Below are 24,015 nucleotides of genomic sequence, written 5' to 3'. Positions count from 1 at the left end.
AAGTTTCTGAATAAATATTTTTTTTATCTGCCTTGAGGCATCAACTGAGGCACAGCACAGCTCCAGCTGGTAAGTTGAAGCTGATATGGATGTTTTCCAGGGCTTAGATGATCTCATGCTAGTCAGGGTACACACACAATAAATACAATCCCACAGGGTATGTGTGGTCTCCTGAAGACAAAGAGTTCACACGGTTAGGGCACTCCAAGAAGGACATACACCAATTAGGCAGTCAGGTTAACTGGAACTCCAGCATAGCCTGCCATCAAGATGCCTCCTACCCTAAGGTCTCCGTCAAGACCAAATCATTTAGTTCAGTTCGTGGTTTTGGAAGGACTGCCTGAGGAATTCAGTTTCCAAAATTTGGGTTTGTCCATGGCATCAGTTGTCAGTGTCATGAGTGTATATGACATTTAGAGATGTTCTGTTGGAGAGTGCAGGAGGTGAGGCCATCTACCATTATGTCACTGTATTGCCACATGTGACCATAGGCTCAGAGTTAATTTGTCCTCAAAAGTAGTCACAACAGCTTGGAAAAGCAGCATGGGGAGTTTTTCTTCAGGAGGATGGAAGGCTTTCAGGAGCAGTTCTGATAAATGAAGATATTAATGCCTTCTCCTCAAGCTCCTACATTTGCCCAGGTGCTAGGGTTTTGGTTTTCCTTATAATGGTGGTTGCTATTAGTGTGTCCCATTTAGTAGTCAAAACTTCATATTTTTTCAGTCATTTCCTACTCTCATCCATCTATGTTATTCATCTGAAGTAGTCATATGAAAAAAAGGACAAAAGCATTTTACAGAAAAATGTGTTTATATAATTTAACCTGAATGACACATTGTAAAGAATTAGCAAAAAATCCTGAATTTTTAAAAGATTTCAAAATGGGTTTACATCATCTTCCACCTTTGATATTTAAAAGCCATGCTGGCCTCCCATCTATTTGAGTCGCTAGGAAGAAGATCAAAAAGGATGGAAGGCCAATTAAGCGTTCCCCATGGTGCCCAAGGTGTCAATAGCTATAAAGCAAGATCATACAATTGAAGGAAGGGGACAGACAGCCTGATCAAACATATGATGTAAGTTTCCCTCGTTTTCTGGGAACCCCTCTGTTGGATCATTAGATGTACTGAGCCAGGGGAGTCAGGGACTAAAGAGAAGGATCAATGGTCCCTCCTCAGAACTGAAAAACTTATATAAACAATCCATGATTGTGCTCTTGCTAGCACTTCCAAAGACTCACTGACTGGCAAAGTGCTCAAGGGAGCCTCAGACTCTTGCAAAGTTTCCAGTAGCATCCTTTTTAGTGTCCCCATTGACTTTGATAGCAAGTCTACCCGTGTGGGATCTTCAGGCTGTCTCCTCCAGAATGGCAGTGTGCTTGATCTTGATTAACCCCATCGCACCCTCACCCCCTGTTTGCTGTACCAGTTTGTCAGGGGCTGAGCTGGAAAGAGCTGAGCTACCAGGGATGGACTCCTCACCCACCCTACTAGTTTTTCCAGAAACAGAATCTTTCTTCCAAATTCAACAGCACAGTTTCAAGTGTTCTACTAATGGGCAACACAGTGTTGAAAAAGAAAGATAATTCTGGACTTTTTCTGAGTTTGTAAATAGATAGGCACTGCAGGTGAAAGGCATCAAAATGCAGTTCTGTTCCTAACAGATGTTTTCTAGGGTGAGGAGAAGACCCCCTGCCACAATGGCTCTAATTACTCCATTTGGCATAAGTACTTCCCTTTCCTTATTTGTGTGGGAGCTAAGAGATGGCTCTGGCTAAGTTCTTTACCAGATCATTTGTAGAACTGAGAATACTGCACTAATTATATCTCTGCTCTCAACATACAGAATTGTGCTCTATCTCATACACATTAATTGTATCTCTCTTACACACAGTTTGTCAATAATAGGCCTGTCCTTGATTCTCATAGCATTTATGGAGAAGTGACTGATTGTCAATAGACATTTACCTGACCTAGGCAATCAAATGCCTAAACTACCAAGTGGTTCCTTAATGCTTGATTAGTACTACCTGGTAACTACTTTCATTTAAAAATGTTGTATTTCCAATTGACAAATGACAGTAATATCCTTTAGAAAAATTCACTTTTTGAAAGCAGCAAGTCATATTCAAAGAGTAAGAAAAGATTCCTGCAATAATTTTATATCACTACTCTCTCAGTGAACGAATGAATGAATTCAACAATTCAGTGAATGTTTTTACCATGAACCATGCAAAAGGCATGATAGAGTAAACAGGATATATACTATTTTCCAGGATACAATATCAAGCTGAAGATCCAAATGGAAAAAAAAAGTCATTTCCAAAATACACATCAGTTTATCTGCCTATTTGTGACCCATTCCCCTTCACCCAAGCGACTGGTTGAGGAGTGGTGAGCTGACGCCATAGAGCCAGCATATTAGTCCTGATATATTAGAACTGGAAAGTTGAATTATAGTCTAGGTGACTAAAATAGGCAGGCCATGAAAACCCAGGAACAATAGGGTGAACATGAGCCCTGAGATGCAGCTCTTGGCCTGATGAAAGAGAAAAATCAACCTGATGCAGAGAGATAAGTAGAGACTAGAAACTGAATATATATAAACACTGTTTCAGGTTTTATTCCTCATCAGCTTTCTTGGGCTCTATCTTTGGGTTTGGGTCATCTACATATGTATTCATAATTTCACATGTCTGGAGTTGGAATTTATTTCATACGTAATGGTGTCTTATAATAGCTGTTGACCAGGTGACAATAGGAACATCGTTCTCATTGCCTATGCTTGGGTATACTGAGTCACACCTATTCATGTGGTTGTTGTAATGGCGACTGAGCTACATGCATTTTAGCTATGACACATGAGTGAGGTACCATTTAAAAGGATGATTATTCATGAAACAACATTTTCTTAAGAAAGAAGTAGGTATGGAAATGGTAGTAAAATACCAATAAGATATTAGTGAAGCAAATATTCTTCTTTGGAGTAATGACTGTAATTTCATATTTTCCTATAAAACATTATCAGGGAATAATATCATACACTAAGCAATGTGACAGAGGCCAGAAGATGTTTCAAAATGCCTTGGAAAATTCTTGAAATTTTCAAAGGAAGAAAGGCTGTTGTGACATATTCATGCATCTCACAGAACTGTATTTAAAGCCTCAAAAATAAGTTTTCCAGATATTTCATGCTGATTTGAGTAGAATATTCTTAACTTACAGTGACAAGTAATTTAATCAGAGAAAAGTGATAGCATTAGTTTAGTCAACAAGGAAATGTTAAAGAATACTCAGTATTCTTCAACATGCCAAACATGTAGTATTAATGCTAAAAGTACTTAAGAGATCAAGATTATAAGGATTGATTATAGAAAAAGCACATTACTGTGAGGTTCCGCTTAATAATAATTTCCAAAAAATAAATTGCCACCAGATTTAATTTTAAACCACAGAATGAAATCATAGCCCCATCTTATTGTGAAAGGACCAAAAAAAAAAAAAAAAAAAAAAAGTGGATAGTTGATGGCTGAGCTCCTGTTGCACAGATCAAAGTTCTTCATTCATAGAAGTCCAGGAGCTCGAACTAACCACCCACTATGGTACTTCTGTATGCGTTTGAGGGCATTGATTTGATTAGTTCACAAAATTAGTTTATCTTACTAAAATAAGATAAACATGTATGGCTAAATATATCTGAAAACGGCTGTTTCATAAATACAGAATAAAATGCCACGTGAGAAGAAAGCATTGTTTCTTGGTTTATTTGGGAGTTCTGTTTTCTTTCTTAATGACATAAATTAAGTTCTAGAGATCTGCTATACAACATTGTGCCTATAGTTAAAAATACTATATTGTGCACAGAAAAATTTAAGATGATAGATCTCATGTTGTGTTCTTACCACAATCAAATAAATAAATAAAAATCCTATAATATTAAGATCACATGTATACACACACACATATATCTGTAACATAGTGTGTCTTACAAACAATAGTGTCATAATTGAAGTAAGACATTTATTTACATTAAAGATGGTGTTTTATATATAGCAAATATTCAAGAAAACTATAGTGTTACCTCTTTCGTTAGGTTTATTCCTAGGTATCTTAGGGCTTTGGGGAATTGTAAATGGGATCTATTCCTTGATTTCTGTTTCTGCTGCTTCATTATTGGTGTATAAAAATGTAACAGATTTCTGTATGTTGATTTTATATCCTGCAACTTTGTGGGATTCATGAATCATCGGTCTCCAATTTTCTACATAGAATATAATGTCTGCAAATAGTGAAAATTTGACTTCTTCCTTGCAGATTTGGATGCATTTTGTTTCTTTTGTTGTCTGATTGCTGAGGCTAGGGCTTCCAACACTGTGTTAAATAACAGTGGTGAGGTCTGGTACCTGACCTTAGAGGAAAGGCTCTCAGTTTTTCCCCATTGAGGATGATATTAGCTGTGGCTCTTGCGTATATGACCTTTATGATGTTGAGGTGTGTTCCTTCTATCCCTACTTTGTTGAGGGTTTTACCAGGAATGGATTCTGTATTTTGTCAAATGTTTTTTCTGCATCTATTGAGAGGATCATATGATTCTTATCTTTTCTTTTATTAATATGGTGTATCATCTGGATTTATTTGTGAATATTGGGCTACCCCTGCAGCCCAGGAATAAATCCCACTTGATAGTGGTGAATAATGTTTACAATGTACTATTAGATTTGATTTGCTAGTATCTTGCTGAAAATTTTTGCATTAATATTAATCAGGGATATTGGCCTGCAATTCTCCTTTTTAGTGGGGTCTTTGTCTCGTTTTGGAATTAAGGTTATTCTGGCTTCATAGAAGAGTTTGGAAGTTTTCCTTCCATTTCTATTTTTTGGAATAGTTTGAGAAGAATAGGTATTAACAGTTCTTTAAATGTCTGGTAGGAACCTATCTTGCCCTGAACTTTAGTTTCTTGGGAGATTTTTGATTACTGATTCAATTTCTTACCACCTCTCACTTGTCAGAATGGTTAAAATTAGCAACACAGAAAATAACAGATGTTGGTGAGGATGTGGAGGAAGGGGAATGCTCTTACACTGTTGGTGGGAATGCAAACTGGTGTGGCCACTCTGGAAAACAGTTTTGAGATCCCTCAAGGAGTTAAAAATAGAACAACCCTATGACCCAGCAGTTGCACTGTGAGTTATTTACCCAAAGGATACAAAAATACTGATTTGAAGGGGCACATGCACCCTGATGTTTTTAGCAGTGTTATCAACAAGAGCCAAATTATGGAAGGATTCCAAATGCCCATCGATTGCTAAATATATAAAGAAGATGAGGTATATATACACAATGGAATATTACTCAGCCATAAAAAAGATTAAAATCTTTCCATTTGAAATGATATGGATGGAGCTAGTGTATTATGCTAAGCAAGATAAGTCAGTCAGCGTAAGACAAATACCATATGATTCCCTCATACGTAGAATTTAAGAAACAAAACAGATGGACATAGAGGAAGGGAAAAGAAAGAAAAAGAGGGAAGCAAACCATAAAAGACTCTTAACTATAGAGAATAAATTCAGGGTTGATGGAGGGAGGTGGGTGGGGGATGGGCTGAATGGGTGATGGGTATTACAGAGGGCACTTATGATGAGTGTTGGGTGTTTTTTGTATGTAAGTGATGAATCACTAAATTCTACTCCTGAAACTAATACTACCCTATATGTTAACTAGAATTTAAATAAAAACTTCCAAAAAAAAAAGCTTTAAGATTTGGAAAACTTCCAAAAGCCTTACAAAATTCACGATGAGGCCTAGGTACCTAGGGGTCAGTAACCTTTATTTTCTGCAAGCTGTGACTTGCCAATGTGTTTATACATTATGTGGCTCAAGAAAAAAAAAAAAAAAAAAAAAAAGGCATGTCCAGCTAGGGAAAAAAAAGAAACAGAACACTATGCTGACTGCATCTTTAAATACAATGGTAAATTATCCTTATGATTATTTTTGAGCAGGAAAAAACTTGTGTCTTAATGGCCTGCATAGAACTTTTTAACCATTAAAGAGTACTTCCTATTATGATAAAGTTATTGTTTCTAAGTATAGCATCTTTGGGAACTTTCCTGCTTATCTAGAGATACTATTTAATAATCTGAAGATCATAAAAGAATTAATGATGCCTCCATTAAAGTCTTTCTTAAGAACTGGAGTAACCAGGTTACTTGGAAGAACCTAGAATATTCTAAAAAAATCAAACTATTATAATGAAATTAGTGCATCTAAAATGAAACTTTTATTGTATAGTGTTTTTGTATAGTAGAGTACATGTTTTTTTTTTTATGAAATAGCAACATACTATTTATACCCAAAGAGAACCAAATATTCTCTTAACTATTCATATAGTATGTCACCTCTGTTTATACGGTGAACACAGCATAGTATATTACAGTATGTCGATAGGGACAAATGAAAACACTATATCCTAAGATGCTTGATTTTGCTTTTGTACTTATAGAAGGATTATCAGGTGATTTTTGTCCTTCTGGTGCTGCCATTATTACCTGCATCAGGGAATACAAAGAATGTAGTAGTCTTCAATTCAGTGCTTGAATATCTTTACATGTGTTGTAGCCTATTACTGATAGCACAATATGCTATAAATTTTTAACAAGGGTAAATGTCATAAATATCCAGAAGTTGTTTATTAACAATAATATTCTTCAAGATTTCCTGATATTGTAATGGAGGATATATTTTTAGTTAACACTTGTTTACATATTACTTTTATTATTTAGGATGTAATGATATTTTTGACAGTAATGAGAGTATTAAATACTTTGTAGACAAGAGTTAACATAGAAATACAGAGAGCGCTAATCTTAAAAAGGCCTGGTTTCCAGGGTTGTGCTTGGTTGGCATCTAGGACCCTGATAAGATTGGCCTGCTGGGCCTAAGTTGCTTATACAAACAACTGAACACCTGTTTTCCTTCTGGACTCTGGAATTTCTGCAGGCAGAGGGTATTTATGTGACTAGTTCTCAGTAAAATTCTTAGTACTGTCTCTAATGAACTTTCTGGCTAGACAAAAATTCTAGAATGTTGTCACAACTTGTGGCTGGAGGAAGTGAGCATTTCCTTTGTGGTTCTACAAACAGGAGAGGATTCTTGGCAACTTGCACTTGGTTCTCTCCCAATAAATCTTAGCTATGAATACAATTATATGCTGAGTCCTGTGAGTCCTCATAGTGAATCCTATATTTTATGTACCATGCATTATTCTAGGCACATTCTATCCATTATTCTATTTAGTCCTCAAAAAATCTATATGATTGTGTTATTAATTCTGGATCATGGATGAGGAAACAACACTTAGAGAATAAGTAACTTACATAGGGTTGAACAGGTAGCATTGAGCCAAAATCAGAATTTGGGCACAATTCTTTTAATTCCGAAGTATGTGTGCTGGATAGCATAACATTAACAATAGCATTCATATAGACATATGTCTTGTTGTTGTTGGTTTGTTTCTTTTGCATGTGGTTGATTTAAAGTATGTGGTTGGTAGTGTGGGCTGTTCAGAATCACACTTAAAATAAGTCATTAACCAATGCTAGTCACAACTTCCAGGCTACCTTTCTTCCTAAGATGTATACTTTTTAAAAAATTTATTTATTTTTAAGAGAGAGAGAAGGAAAGAGAGTGGGGGAGGGGCAGAGAGCAGGAGAGAGAGAATCCCAAGCAGGTTCTGCACCATGAGTGCAGAGCTCGACTCAAGACTCAATCCCACGAACTGTGACATCATGACCTGAGCCAAAATCAAGTCAGTTTAATTGACTGAGCCACCCAGGCACCCCTAAGTTATATAACACTTTTGCCAATTAAATCCCTGTGGTAGCTAGCGAATGACAAGTGGATTTGAACACCTATGAGAACACTAAGTTGTAGTACTCACTACCTGTCTTTTTTATCCATCCATATTACTCTGGTCCACAAAAACTGAGTTCTACATGATCTCCACAGATTCTTCTTGATATACCAGTTCTAATCCTCAAACCCTTTCTTTACATACAGATAATAACCAGAAGTATTGACATATAGCTGACATCCAGAAACTATCTTCCTGAGCTGCACACTAACACTAGACCTTCTATATTTTCACAGATTTCCTAATGCCTGTCTCCAAGTTACTTTTCTTTGAGACTCCTCATTGTCAATAGTCACTCATCAGGTCAAGATCTAGTGCTCTGGAGGATTAATAGCCTGAATTATCCCTGAGCTTATAGAGGAATGGCAGTTTTTGGGTGAAAAACAAATGAGAGTAAAAAATGAAGTAATTAAAACAACCAGTGCTAACATTTAATGCATATATTACAGTTAAATTCATTTTTGATATCTTCTAGGAGAATGTGGTTTCTATTCTACTGGAATGCAATAGGCAAAGACACAGTTCAGGAGTACATGGACGTTGATTCTGTTTTATTTTTTTATTCTTCATCAGATAAGATTGTTATGCTTATGGATTATGTAAACAAGGAAGGACCAATGTTTGCAAATATCTTTTGAAAAGAAGCACAACGAATATTTTTTTAAGGCCCAAAGAACATTAAGGAAATCATAGGCATTACATAAATATGGTCCCCTTTGTCCAATCTGTAAGAGCTGTGACACTATATAGATCTTGTGAAAATGTGAAAGATTGGATATCCAGAAGATGTCAGCTCTGGAAGGGACAGTGTGAGTTTACAACCAAGTTTGAATGACAAGATACCATACTGAAAGATCTTACAGCAATAATGGCATCATAGATGGTTAAGTCTTTGGAACTTTGTAAAATATACAAAGGAAGAGAGAAGCAGATATATAAAGAAATAAAAGTTGTATTTAAAATTTTTCAAGAGGACTGATTACTGGCGTTTTGCTTTGTAGGAATGTCAGGGCTTAACTAGCCTAACAAGAGTGAAATTGACATCTGAGGTAAGGCAGAAAAAATCAACAAGAACATGGAGCTGGGAATTAACATCGAGATGATAAACTTGGATTAAAAAGGAGTGCCTGGAAAAAAGAGAAAAAAAGCAGGAGAGGGAAACAACAGGTCAGTGTTCTAAAGTTTACAGGTAACTGTTCTAACTTTCTAAAGGCAATTTTCCATTCTCTTGATGTGTTAATTTTGACAAGAATTCTGGGATGTAGATAGATCTATTGTTACCTTTAATTTTCAGGTTGTAAAAAATAATAAAGCTAACTCATTTTATAGTATTTAAATATGTTCTGGGAACTATGCTCAATTTTGTTTCATTTGCTTAAGCACAGTATCTCATGTGATTCTCAAAACTACCTTATCAGGTAGCTAGTAGCTTTATTCCATTATACACGTTTTAAAAATTTTGACTTTGTTCTAACTTACACAAAGTAAATAGCAAATTTTGAAGCCTGGCTGTAAACTCAAGGATATCTGATTCCAGAGTCCTGGTTTTAGATATTAGGTGACACTGTTTTAATCTCCAAAGTACAGAAACTAATGTACTATCCAAATTTACGCTGTTATATTATGACTGTAACCTAAGAAATGACTTTATATGAGAATTCTGAATTCCTAATTTCACTAGGTTGCAATGAAAGTTTTTTTGTGCTCATTTTTTTTCAATTATTCTATTGATTATCTATATATGTAATTAGAGATACCATCTGTCTAAAGCAGTGGCCATTCCTGATTTATTGGTTCAGACATCGGTGCACACTTTGAGCATCAGAAATTCACATGTTTAATGATTCAAGCCTTCTGAAAATAGTCTATAGAGCAATAGTTACACCATAATTATATTTTTATCTTCATGGATTGATTTTGAGAGTATCTCCTATTTCACTCTTTGAAAAATGGCTTAAAAATGTAAGGAGTGTAGCAGCCTCTATTATTTTAATTTAATCATTTAATAACCATAATGCTTTCATTGGCAGATCAGGGTATATTAATCTACACACTAGGGGTGCTTATTTCACCTGGGACTGAGAAATTAGACAATGGAAATCTCTTAAAATGGTATAATAATCTATAGATCCTATTTCTTTCAGACCTAGTCAGTGTTGTGCATTATTCGATGGGGCTCTTGAGCAAACAGCTAAGGAAGAATTCTTGAGACATCTTTGGTGCCAAAAGGTGATTTTATTAAAGCACGGGGACAGGACCCATGGGCAGAAAGAGCTGCACTGGGGTTGTGAGGAGTGATTGATGATATACTTTTAAGTTAGTGGGGGTTAGGGATAACGTTAAGTCGCTAAGGAATTTGAAAGCAAGGCTTTCAGGACCTTGAGGGGCTAGCTGCTGTTAAGATAAGGTCACTTTTAGTCTTTAATAAAACAAAAACATTAAGGAAGTAAGGCAGCCATGAGTCCCTTGAGGAAGGTCACGCTCTGTGTGTTCCAAGTGTCTATCAGTGGGCTGCGAGCTGTACAGAGCTTTCATTTAAGCTACATTTCTCTTGCCTTTGTTTCCCTCATTTTTAGTCACTAAAAAGCCCCTGGAGATTTAAATATATCACAAAAGAAGAGAATATTAGAAAAGAAATGGATAAGCGTTGTATTATGTGCAGCCAAAAGAAAGAAATTTGATGTATTTAAACTGAGAAAACTCTGTTCAAATCTTATTTTTCCCTAATAACCCAATATTTCTATTTATGTAAGCAAAAATATTTTCATAAATATTTCCCTCATATATTATTTAAAAACTCTTAGGTACATTAATAAATCATCAAAATATACATTTTATATAAAATATAAAAATACTCATTCATAAAGATTTCCTAGTCATAATGTTTTAAACATGTATATATATATATATTTTTTTTTTTTTTGAGAGAGAGAGAGAGTGAACAAAGAGAGGGGCAAAGGGAGAGAGAGAATCTTAAGCAAGTTCCATGCTTAGCACCAGAGCCTGACATGAAGCTTGATCACATGAAGCTTGATCCCAAGACCCTGGGACCATAACCTGAGTTGACATCAAGTGTCCGACACCCAACCAACTGGGTCACCTCGGCGACCCTAAACATATTTAAAAGGGAATGTTGTGCGTAATTCCAAATGGGGCTAAAATGATGTAAAGCATCTTGAAACCAGGAAGTAAATTATATACGTGGTCATACTGTCTCTCTAGTTATTGCTTTTAAATAAAGAGAAACTGAAATCCATAATTTTTACCACTAGACAATTCATATGTACATATTTTGAATAGCTATTTTAAAGAAATAAGAATGATTTGAACTAGTGGTCATTTAAGATAAATAAATAAACTCATTTTCAGAATCCAGTTGTTTGTCCAAGTTTGTGACATGAATGGCTCATTTCTACATAGATTTTATTTTATATATTTTTTCTTCTTTTTTATATTCTTCTTTCTTTCTTTCTTTCTTTCTTTCTTTCTCTCTTTCTTTCTGTCTTTCTGTCTTTTAAGTGTAGTTATCAAGATACATCTCAAAACTTTCTTTGTGGTGGTAGTATTACTATTGATTTGTTGCTTATGTAAGTGTGTAATACGATACTATAAAGAACACTGGCATGAAAATTTTTTTACATTGCCTTGGCCATTTTTATGATTGTCCAAGAACTATTTGTCAACCATAGCTCATTAACGAACTTAAAAGAATTTAAACATTTTATATATATATCATTATATATAACGATACAGTTGTATGTATACATAAAATATAAATGTATGGTTGTGTGTATACACTCACTTGAGCGCTCTCTCTCTCTAAATACTTTCTTCTTTTTGGATATTTAGTATATAACTTACATCTTAGAGAGATTCTTTTTTTCCAGCTTTATTAATATATGATCGACAAAAATGTGATATAGTTAGGTTGTACAACATACTGGGTTTTTTATTTTATTTTTTAATTCCAGTACAATTAACATGCACTGTTACATTACTTTCAGATGTACAATACAGTGATTCAACAATTATATACATTACTGGAAATCAGTGAAGGATTTTGAGAAGAAAATCTGCATTTTAAAAGAATTCCTTTATTACACATGTTGGAAAACAAACACAGAAAATATTATAAAATGGCAATTGTGGGGGCGCCTGGGTGGCTCAGTCGGTTAAGCGTCCGACTTCGGCTCAGGTCACGATCTCACGGTCCGTGAGTTCGAGCCCCGCGTTGGGCTCTGGGCTGACTGCTCAGAGCCTGGAGCCTGTTTCAGATTCTGTGTCTCCCTCTCTCTCTGACCCTCCCCCGTTCATGCTCTGTCTCTCTCTGTCTCAAAAATAAATAAACGTTAAAAAAAATTTTTAAAAAAAATGGCAAGTGTGCTATCAGAGATGAATTGAGAAGCTTTGGTGTAGGGCACCAGGGTGGCTCAGTTGGTTGAGCATCTGACTTTGGCTCAGGTAATGATCTCACGGTTCGTGGGTTCAAGCCCCATGTCGGGCTCTGTGCTGACAGCTTGCTCAGAACCTGGAGTCTGCTTTGGATTCTGTGTCTCCCTCTCTCTTTGCCCCTCCCCTGCTCTCACTCTGTCTCTATGTCTTTCCAAAATAAATAAATATAATTTTTTTAAAAAGAATTTTGGTGTAAATCAATCAAAAATTGATGGCCACTTAAACCAGAATGTTGATGGTAGAGGTGGAGGGTAACAGAGTGCTCTAATTATGAATATATTTTGCACTTAATGTCAGCTGAATGTGTTAATGACCTGAACATAAAGTGTGATAAAAAAAAAAAAAAAAAAAAACAGAGGGGGAGACCAGTAGTTCATATTGTACAACTTGAGTTTGAGAACTCTATTACTGATTCAAGTGGAGATTTCAAGAAGCAAGTTATATATAACTTGAAGTCTATGTTTAGGAGAGCATTTGATTATGGCTATGCAATAGAAGTATCTGGCATACAGATGACATAGATATTGGGTAATTTCAGGAGGAAACAAATAGAAAGTGAAGAGGTCCACAGCTTGAGTTTGGAGCACTCCAAACTAAAGATAAGGATCAAGCTAAAGGAAAATTAAAGAGTGGTTAGAGATTGTGAGTCATTCCAGCCAAGTGAAAAGAACACATCAATACTCTTTGAAGTAAACTGGCTGTTTGACATTGTCTAATATCATTCCAGAATTATTATGTTTACTACATCTTGTAATATGCAAGAAATTACAAAGCCAACTCCTTTGTACTGTTCTGTTGGAAAAGCCTACGTTTGCCTTACCCCCAATTAGAGCCTATCACTAATATTTCTATGGATATGTTTTTAAATGATTAAACGTAAGAAGTGGGACTGGATACTGAAACAGCTTTAGTCTGTGAATTATTTCTCTGAACTAGTTTTAGTTTTGGAAAAAAATCAACTTTTCTTAAATGCACATATAGAGCATAATGAGAATTATGCTTGAAGGTATGATAAACCGGATATTGTAACTGTAGGAATAATGAAAGCAGTGCTAAAAATAGAGTTTACTCTGTTTTCTATAAATATTGACTTTTAAACATTTAGAGATTTTTTAAGAAAAAATTTTAATGTTTATTTATATTTGAGAGAGAGAGGGAGAGAGACCGTGTGCAAGGGAGGAAGGGGCTGAGAGAGCCAGAAACAGAATATGAAGCGGGCTCTAGGCTCTGAGCTGTCAGCACAGAGCCCCATGCAGGGCTTGAACCCATGAACTTTGAGATCATGACCTGAGTCAAAGTCAGATGCTTAACTGACTGAGCCACACAGGCGCCCCAACTTTTACACATTTAGGACACATCACATCATACATTTTTCTTCCTTTCTAAATCAGAATAGTTGTTATTACTGGATTATATAAAATACTTTTGAATGAACTAAGAAACTACTGAAACTTTGGAATACCAGCCACTGGATGAGGAAAGAAGGTCTTATTTTTGCATTCATTGTTTATAATTTTTAAAATTATGTCTATATATCTATTTTGAGAGAGAGAGAGAGAGAGAGAGAGAGAGAGAGAATGCAATCTTGGGAGGGGCAGAGAGAGAGGGAGAGAGAAATCCAAATCAGTCCCAGTGCTGTCACTGCAGAGCCCAATGCAGGGCTCAAACTAATGAACTGTGAGATCACGACCTGAGCCGAAACCAAAAGTTAGATGCTTAACCAACTGAGCCACACAGGCAACCCTGCATTCATGTTTTTAAAAGAAAATTTTAGAATTTTTTTGACATGCAATTTTTCTTTTCTGCTACATTAAAGCAAAAAGAATTTTATTGACTGATTCTATACAGCTCTTTTTTAAGAAAAGGCAAATTTAGGGCATTGTGTGGAAAGAATCAGTAACTTCATCCTTTCTATATTAGAAATTCCCCACTTACTGAAGTAGGAAGTAACAGATCCATTAACAGTATTGATGACAACTTCAGATAGGGAATTGAGCATGCTTTATAATAATTAGATATAAACTATTTCTGAAGAGATGAAGTTTAAGTTGTTATTAACTTGAAATTCCCCAAGGCATGATAATACAAAGTAGGATGTCTGGAAGGGCACTAGAACACCCTGCAATTTGTCTAATTTGCAGTGAGCTAATAAGGCCAATAGTAGCGTCTTTATGAATAAGTGGACAATTTATGAAATCAAAATGACATCTGTTCCATATGTTTTATGTTAATTCTTAAGCCAATATATTCTCTTCTGATTCTCAAAGTAGTTAAACTATTAAGGGAAATTTTAAAAAGTAAAATATCCCTTTTATTAGCTGAAATTCATAACCGAACAAAAAGGCACTGGTGTCAGGTTAAGCCTAACTGGGAGAGAACAAATATAAGTAATATACTAAAAGGAAATATTAAAGTGAGAGCCAGATACGAAACTACCATTATCCTTCAAAAGCTAAGTTACATGAGACTTATATAATAAGATATTCTGATGTCTTATAACATTTAAAATAGAGAAAGAGTATAAGACATAACAGTATAAAAGATATAAACATCAAATGGCAATTAGTTATAAATGGTGAAAAGTGAAGAATAATCCATTTTACTTAAGGGGGGAAAAATGGGTCAGATTGAATTGAAGGGTATTTCATCAAAAAGTTTACTGAGAATAGTTTGGCTTCTTTTAAGAAAAAAAAGTTTAGTACTATTGTGAAATGGAAATTTTTAATTTAAAATGGTTTCTAATTAGTATCCTAAATCCAAAATTGGGACAAAGTGTCCAATGATCTGAATACTTATTTCTTAGTTTAAGTGTTATTGATTACAATATATCATGATTGTTCTAAAGTAGTGACCCCTCAGGAACTATCCTATACTTATTTGGATAAAAATATTATTTGGTTTTTCCTGTTTACCTAAGGAGCCAGTAAACTATGGTCCATGGTCAAATTAGACCCAATGCCTGGTTTTGGATGTCCTAAGAACAGATTTTTTACATTTCTTCAAAAATCATAATATTTCTTGACACATGGAATTTCTATGAAATTCAAATTTCATAGACCAAAAATAAGGTTTTATGGGAACACAGCCTTGCTCATTCATTTATGTATTCTCTATGGCTGCCTTCACATAACAATGGCAGAAGTAGACAGACCAGAGACCATATGGGTTACAAAGCCTACATTATTTCCTGTCTAGACTTTTACAGAAAAAGCTGATGACTTCTCCTCTAAAAAAAATTGAGAAATTCTTTTAACGGTCATTCTATTTCAGTTTGGTGGTTATTTTTTGACATGAATTAGAGACTCAAAATGGAGATAAAATGAATGATTAGAAAAAAACTGTACCTGTTAGATGGTTTGGCTCTGGAACCACACCTAGACTCTAGTATGAATAGAAAATCCAAATGAACAAAAAAAGCACAAACCTTTAATTATATACTCTTTTAAGTAACACTGGCCAGCATTTGAATCATAAATTAGATTATTTGCAGCCTTTAAGTAGCACTAATTTTCTCCTTGAGACATTTTCAGCATTTGAAATCAGAGTATTTTAATTACATTACCAGAGTTTGTTGTCCTAATAAAAATTGTGTATAATTACAAACCTTTAAATTATTATATTTTAAAACATTTTGTTTCTTTTTTTTTTTTAATTTTTTTTTCAATGTTTTTATTTATTTTTGGGACAGAGAGAGACAAAGCATGAACGGGGGAGGGGCAGAGAGAGAGGGAGACACAGAATCGGAAACAGGCTCCAGGCTCCGAGCTATCAGCCCAGAGCCCGACGCGGGGCTCGAACTCACAGACCGCGAGATCGTGACCTGGCTGAAGTCGGACGCTTAACCGACTGCGCCACCCAGGCGCCCCGACATTTTGTTTCTTTTAATGTAAGCAATTTGTCTACTTAACATTTATTTAGATTGCTATGCACTACTAAGCAAATTTAGCAAGAATGAAACTGTGCCCTCACCAATGTGAAATGCATTTGCTAAGAAAAAGATTCTTAATATTAAGCTATTCTTGTTGTTTGGTTTCTCTTTTAAATGGGAAAAGGTAATCATTGGTCACTTCTAATGAATGTAGAAGTGTGGCAAACTCTCAATTAAAGCAATATAAATCTACTTTCATATAATCAGATGAGTCTCTAATAAAAAGGAAAAGAAAAAAGAAATGAAAAAGGAAAGTAGAAATATCTCAAATGGAAAAGAAAAGCAGAAGCAATTAAATAAATAGCATAAATATGAGAAGTAGGAGAAAACAGAGAAAGTATTTTTCCACTAAAAGAAATCCACTTAGTCACATTATAAAAAAACATGCATTTTATTAATAGACAGCACCAAGATAGAAGATGATAAGAAGGTAACATTGGCCTGAGGATTATGTTATATTTTTGTGTCCAGCAGCCATCAAGGATGATGAAAGTAGGGAATTTGCCAAAATGATTAAGAGCATGAAATTTGGAGCTAAATACTTTGTATATATGATATTCCTGATATTACTAGCTATGACACCTTGAGAAAGTAAATCTCTCCCTCAATTTGTTGCTCTATAAAACAGAATTAACACTATATTACTCAAAATATTATTGTGAGGGTTATGTAGGAAAATACATCAATAAGTACTTATATATTGCTGGGTGCAGAGTGTTTATTAAATGGTAGCTATTCTTACAAACCTTAGCAAAATGGCTCATACATTTGCATAACATCTGAGGTTATCAGGCATTTTTAGGACTTCTTTAAACTTTTATTCTTTTTGGACATAAAAGCCAATAGAGTAAAAATATATCTATGGATCTAAGAACTTAACCCAAATGAGAAATTTCTTATTGTATTTGGCTTTAAACTAGTATCTTTAGATAATAATATATGGCTTTTGAGTAATATTTCCTTCACATCCTCTGTGTCACTCTAAGATAATGCACTATAACTTTTAAAATAGTCTACCAAATTATTTAACAGAGTCCATCAATAAAAATGATAAAATGGTTTGAGACTGTTAAAAAAAATTTATTTAAAAGTATTTATTTGTCACAGACCATGAGTCTGGAGTTCTCTCTTGTCCAGCAAGAGAGCAGATGCAGAAATGAATATGAGAGAGGCTGTCTGGGAGGAGACAAGAGCCCCAAACAGGCGTTTCGTCTCCATATGTATTGAGCTCACAAGATATGACCCACTTGGTGAATGTGAAGAAAACAAGATCTTACACACATGAAAGTGGAGAAAACAGACACCATTAACTTGTGTGTGTAAAAAACAAAGGGTCTTGGGGGGCAGGTGGAGTTTGTGATCAAGGTCCATTGGCATCAGATGGCAAGCAATTTCCTGCAGGTGATATAACAAGTTACTTGTGATCCCATTACCATATCCCGCTAGCTAACCTCGGGTGCTTTTACCTGTGGTGGCGGCTTCTGCCCTAAGCTTTTTTCTAACCCATTTATGTAATTAGAACCTATTTCCCCACATTTATTGACCTTGTACTACATGCCAGGCACCATTATAGATACTGGGGAAATAATGCAAAACTGCAAGGTCATGTTCCCAAATACTTTTGTATAAGTGATCTTTTTGCTCTTTGGTTATTCTTAAGAATTATTTTTGTGTAAGGTTAATGTTGAGAATCAATTTCATCTTTTTTTTTTAAAGATCATTTATTTATTTTTGAGACGGCGAGAGGGAGAGAGAGAGAGAGAGAGCAGGGGAGGAGCAGAGAGAGAGAGAGGAGAGAGAGAATCCCATGCAGGCTCTGTGCTGTCAGCACAGATTCCTATGTGAGGCTCCATCCCATGAACCCTGAGCTCATGACCTGAGCCAAAATCGAGTCGGACACTTAACTGAATGAGCCACTCAGACACCCCTCATCTTTTTAATTTATTAAGTATAACTATGTTGGGGAGTTAAACCTGTCAATGGAGACTCCTTCAACTTTTATAAAATTAAGTAAAATTCCATAAGTATTAAGACATTTAACCAATTCACTACAAGACAGAAAAGATTACATTTTTAGAAACATTCTTTAATGACAGTTAAGTGGGAAAAATTTAGAAATAAAGAAAATGAAAAATAGATGAGTAAGTTTTAAAAAAGGTTATTAATGATAAAGTTTATAAAAGTGATACATTTTCCAGCTATTTGAGATTTAGGGGAAATATGTTTCTTTTTCAGTACTTGAATTTGAAAATATTTTTTGAACCTATTAATTCTGAAAATAAATGATAATCGAAAATAATAATTTTATATTTGAATATAAAATTAAACTGATTCTTTAATGATTCTAAATCTAACAAATGAAAAAAATAACAAAAATCTGACTAGACTATTCTTACATGCATCATAAGAATGAAAGTTATATATCACAATAAATTTAGAGGATAAAAACAGTTTTGGTTTACATTTGTCCAATTAAAATATAAGTAAAAGTTGATTATTTTAGTCAATTTTTAAAATATCATCATGTTGTTTTTATAAATTTGCTTCATTTACAAATTATTGATATAGGGAAAAAATAAGAAAATTTGCTTTTAGAGTTTTCTATGTAGATGTGTTTAAATGTTTTACCTATGAGATCCAAATTATCATGAAGGTCAAATTTAGTGGGGAAAATTTCAAGTTTCTAAAGATTTTGAAGTAATTTTATTTGTTTCTAGTACTGATACAAAAATCACAGAACAAAAACAGAATCTTAATACATTTTGATACTTTTGTTACCTCCTAATAGTATTTTCCCATATGATTTATCTCAATACATATAATGAAGATACAACACTTACCATGCTAATTTTTATACTCATTCTCTACCTACATTTTCACTTTATTACCTGTTCTACAAACAACTATTTAAGCCCTATAAAATTTAAGTTGATGGGGTCACTGAATATTTTATTTAGGTTTCAGTTTAGTTTAAAGTATATGCACATCTTCATTTAAACATAACAAGATGAATCATTTGCAGTATTTGATTTTGTGGATATTTTCGATCTATGCACATATCAAAGTGAGCTTGAACTTTCAAGGCAAAGGTTTGATATTCCTACTAAATAATTCCTTCTAAATATGATGTCAGATCTTCAAATGATCAAAAATAAGAGATAAAGTAGATCCAGTTTTTTTTATTTAGTAGACTTGACTTTTCATAAAAGTAAAATTAAAAAGTTAAATGTAGAAGAAAAATATTGCAATATTATTTTAAGAAATAGGTAAGTAATAAAAAATATTTCCTATCTTAAAGTGATAATACCAAGAAGACAGAAGAAAAAGTGGTATGCTTAATCTATCTTTCCTCACCTGGACTGAAGAAGAATGTTTTCTGATGGGATATTGGGAGAATCATTTAATATGAAGAATTCTACCAATCCTAATGCTGGTACAACAGTGTCAGGATTAATATGGAGAACTAAAAATTAGATTTTCACTGCGATTCAGTCAGTATGTATATGGACCTGCTTCTAGCTTTTCCATTTAATGGTGAATTCATTCAATTACCTTCACCTCTTGTTACACTTATCTTTTATTTAATAAACTTCTATAAGTTCTTAGTCAAATGGAGGGTATGTGTTTGAATAAGTGTTTTCAAGAGTGTGGCAGACAAGAGTAGAAAGAGTACAGGTGAAGCTGAAGCTCACATTTGTATCTTTATGTTAAGCTCATTAAATTATTAAATTATGCTGGACTAAATGAATTCCATGGCCTCTCCTTCAACTTTACATAGTCATCAATCTGCTGTCTTGTAACTTTCCCTGTAAGCTTGACCTTGTGGTAGTTAAGGTATGAAAGAAAGAAAAGTTTGCAAGAAAAAAGAAGTATTAGCAGGGGAATCAGATAAAAGAGATTCAGTATCCAAATGCTCAGATTTGAAATTTTAATATTGTAAAATTATCATGAAATATTTAATGTCAATTTTAAACACAGTTCTAAACTAAAAGTAAATTTATCTATTTTTTAGTGATTTTTAAAAATGTTTATTTATTTATTTTAAGAGGGATAGAGAGAGGGATAGAGAGAGCATGAGTGGGGGAGGAGCAAAGAGAGAGAGGGAGAGAGAGAATCCCAAGCAGGCTCCTCAGTCAGTACAGAGCCTGATGTGGGCTTGATCCCGCGAACTGTGAGATCAGGACCTGAGCTGATAGCAAGAGTAGGTCGCTTAACTGACTGAGCCACCCAGGTGCCCCAAAGTAAATGTATTTTTAGAAAAGCATTAGAGGGGGCACCTGGGTGTCTCAGTTAAGTGTCCCACTTCTGCTCATGATCTCGTGGTTCATGGGTTGGAGTCCCATATTGGGCTCTGTGCTGATGGGATTCTCTCTCCCTCTCTGTCCCCCACCCCCACCAAAATAAATAAATATACTTAAAAAAATACATGTTTCACTCATATGTGGAACTTGAGAAACTTAATAGAAGACCATGGGGGAAGGGAAGGGGAAAAAATAGTTATAAACAGAGAGGGAAGGAGGCAAACCATAAAAGACACTTCAATACAGAGAACAAACTGAGGGTTGAGAGGGGCTGGGGGAGAGGGGAAAATGGGTGGTGGGCATTGAGGAGGGTGCTTGTTGGGATGAGCACTGGGTGTTGTATGTAAGTGATGCATCACAGGAATGTACCCCCCAAACCAAGAGCACACTGTACAGACTTTATGTCAGCCAATTTGACAGTGAATTATATTAAAAAAAAGAAAAAAACAAAACCCAAAAAAATATAAAAATAAAAAAGCATTAGGTATATGATACATCTTCAAAGATAATATTTGAAAGAAATGAGAAATATATATAAAATAAATGAACAAAATTATATTGACCTATCATAACAAAAAAAAAAAGATAAATGTTGCTGATTCTCCTGTGGCTATTTTCTTTATGAGAATAAATTTTATTTTAATATATGAACATACTTTGACATCTCTGCCTTCTCCAAATTTCTTGCTTTCCCTTCTCACACCTACTTTCTCCTCCTTCCCACAGCATTTGCTGTATAGTAACATCAGACAAGTAAAAAATGACAGATACTTGGAAAAAGAAAGAGAGACAAAGTATAGAGTCATATAATTTATTATGAAAACGTGGTACTTCTGTAAATGCAAGAAGGTACTAAACAGAAGGGAAGCCAGAACAATAGTTAACAAACTAACTGGTATAGAGAAGAAGCATCTGGAATATAATGTCATTCACCTGGACAACTTAGTGGTAAGTGCTAAATCAATTAAGCCTAGGGAAGAAGGCCAGAGACAAAGAAGGAACTTTCCGGGTCTGTGGGATGCAAAATAAGCAACTCTCAATGAATATTGAGGGTTTCCTATTATTAAAAAAAAATATTTTATGGCAGTGTACAGCTAGGTATTTAGTTTAAAAATGTGTGAATTTTCTGTAGACAATTGCAAAGTATGTTGTTTTAAAAAGTATATTTAAAGTAAGAATTTTCTAACCAATCCAATTAGATACTTTATAAAATGGTTATAGTGTTACACTATATACACATCTCAGTAACTGTAGCCTCTTAAATATGTTACATACAGGTGTGCCTGGGTGGCTCAGTCCATTAAGTGGCCGACTTCGGCTCAGGTCATGATCTTGCGGTCCATGAGTTCGAGCCCCGCGTCGGGCTCTGTGCTGACAGCTCAGAGCCTGGAGCCCGTTTCAGATTCTGCGTCTCCCTCTCTCTGACCCTCCCCCGTTCATGCTCTGTCTCTCTCTGTCTCAAAAATAAATAAATGTTAAAAAAAATATGTTACATACAGCTTATCAAAGAAAGTTGATAGAAAAATTTTTTTCAGACCAAATATTACAATACTGTTCTTTCTATTTCAAAATAAAATATTTTATTACTATGCATATCCTTAATGGTAATCTGAATTATGCAACAAGAAAGAATCAATTTAGTTGTTTAGACTTGGGACTATTGATTTCCAAAATAAGTAAAACCATTTTAAGAAAAAAATTAGTAATTTTTAAGTAACATGTAGCATAAAATGTTTTTATTTAATTATTTTTTGATGTTTATTTATTGTTGAGAGAGAGAGAGAGAGCACAAGTGAGAGACGGGCAGAGAGAGGGAGACGGAATCTGAAGCAGGCTCCAGGCTCTGAGCTGTCAGCACCAAGCCTGACGTGGGGCTCCAACCCACGAACTACAAGACCATGACTTGAGCCGAAGCCAGACGCTTAACCGACTGTGCCACCCAGGTGCCCCTAAGTAATTTTTTAAAACTAAAGTATCAATGGAAAAGACAGACAAATAGATGGCCTTTTCTCTAGCCTCAGGGAAATCTAAGACTTTGACCTTTGGCCGAATCCTCCTTGAATTATTAAAGTCTAATTGTTGAGAGTTTATTACCAACTCCAAGCTGATCTACCAAACCAAGCATCTGTACTGGCAGCTGAGATGGCTTAGTAATAACAGATTGATTGAGTACATGTGAGCCAGATAATGACCACTAAAAAAGGAACCTCAGATCTGAGAGATTCTCCAAGCTGAGCTCATCTGACCTTGCTAAGGCTTGTTTCTTTCATTATACGTATCCCTAGCGATGAGTGATTGGTACGGTGTTTGTTCTTCATGGCATGGTGTTTTCTCTCCTGTATACCACCTTAAAGGTAGGTAAACTTTTTTCTTCCATGTAAATATTACGGCTGGGAAGGGGGATGTTATCAGAACCCAGAGCCATCCTGGTTCTGAGAAGTCCTCTTAAAGCAGTAGGTGCCTCCTTTACCTAAAGGTAAGTCCTAGCTCATTCCTTCGAAATTGTTTTTTGGGTCTGATTTTGTTCATTATGTAAATGGATTCTAAGTAGGTAATCTTTTCTGTCTGGATTATTTTGCTCAATGCTATGTTTGTAAGATTCATCCGGATTGTGGCAGGCAGGAGTGTTTTGTTAATATTTGTGAAGTCTCCATTCTACTGGTGGAGAAATGGTAGTGTTTATTCTACTGTTACTGGGTAGTTAGTTGGGGCTGTTACAAATAGTTCTGCTTGGAATTTTCTCATCAAGATTTCTTTGTTGTTGTTATACAAATACAGAGATTTATGTCATCTACTCAGGAATAGAAATGCTTCTTTGTAAGATTTGCAAATGTTCTGCTCATAGTAGATACTACAAACAGCTTTTCCCTAGCAGAGTATTAGTTTTCAGTTACTCCATGACCTTGCCAGCACTTAGCATTTTCTGTCTTTAAGTTTAGTGATTTGGGCATATATTGCCATCTTATTGTAGTATTTATTTTCATAACACTTATATCTAACGATCTCTGTTGTATAAGACATTCTCTAATTTGCCTTTAGGATACTCTAATGATATCGCTTTTTGAAAAAGGAATCCTTAATATAAACATGGCCCAACTTAGGGTTGTTTTTTTGTTGTTGTTGTTTTGTTTTGGTTTTGGTTTTTTCGTTTGCCTATTCAAAAAAAAAATGTTCACCAATCTCATTCTATGAAGATTTTCTCTGTTATCCTTTAGAAACTTTTTTCATCTTAAGATCTTTAATCCACCTGCGTTGATTTCCATGAATTGTTTGAGTTTTGATAAAGGTGTTCAAAGATTTTTCCTTTATTCCCTCCTGGTTTTGTTTCATTGGTTTGTTACTCTTGATGCAATAGCAGACTCTCTTAATTATGAATTTATGATATCTTGATACATTGTACTAAAAATTCCTAAACACAAGTTC

This window comes from Panthera tigris, chromosome A1 (genome assembly GCF_018350195.1).
Source record: "Panthera tigris isolate Pti1 chromosome A1, P.tigris_Pti1_mat1.1, whole genome shotgun sequence".
Lineage (NCBI taxonomy): Eukaryota > Metazoa > Chordata > Mammalia > Carnivora > Felidae > Panthera > Panthera tigris.
This window is presented reverse-complemented; position numbering follows the sequence as displayed.